We start from the raw sequence: 474 nt of genomic DNA, 5'->3' as shown, positions 1-474 counted from the left end.
GCTGATTAGTTACTAACCCTGTCAATCAAACGCAGTCTTCCGCCACTAAGTTTAGTTGAGCCGCAGTGACGGCATTTCCGTTGCAGCAGGTGACTTACAAACGCCTCACCATTGGTGAGCGCATGGCATTCTGGAAATGGTAGTTCCTACAGGAGGAATTCGACGAGAACAATTCATGTCACACTACAACTCCCAGGGGGCGCTGCGGCCGACCATTCCACCCCCCCCCCCCCCCCCCCGATATGAACAAGGTGCTGGTGGTGGATTTCCTAGGATGTGTAGTTCAGCTGAAAATTGTCGTGCTCACCCTCCTCGCCCACTTAAAGTTCTATCGTGCATTCATTTGCTGATTTTATTTAGCTGGACGTTTAGGGGATTTTCCCCCTAGTCTCCAGCACCGGCGAGGAATCACTCTCCCAGACAACTGCATGAATAATTTCATCAGTAGCTTGAGACAATTTACTTTAAGGGCAG

The sequence above is a fragment of the Hemitrygon akajei genome, chromosome 16, assembly GCF_048418815.1.
Source record: "Hemitrygon akajei chromosome 16, sHemAka1.3, whole genome shotgun sequence".
In the NCBI taxonomy this organism is placed as follows: Eukaryota; Metazoa; Chordata; class Chondrichthyes; order Myliobatiformes; family Dasyatidae; genus Hemitrygon; species Hemitrygon akajei.
Note: the sequence above shows the minus strand (reverse complement) of the source record.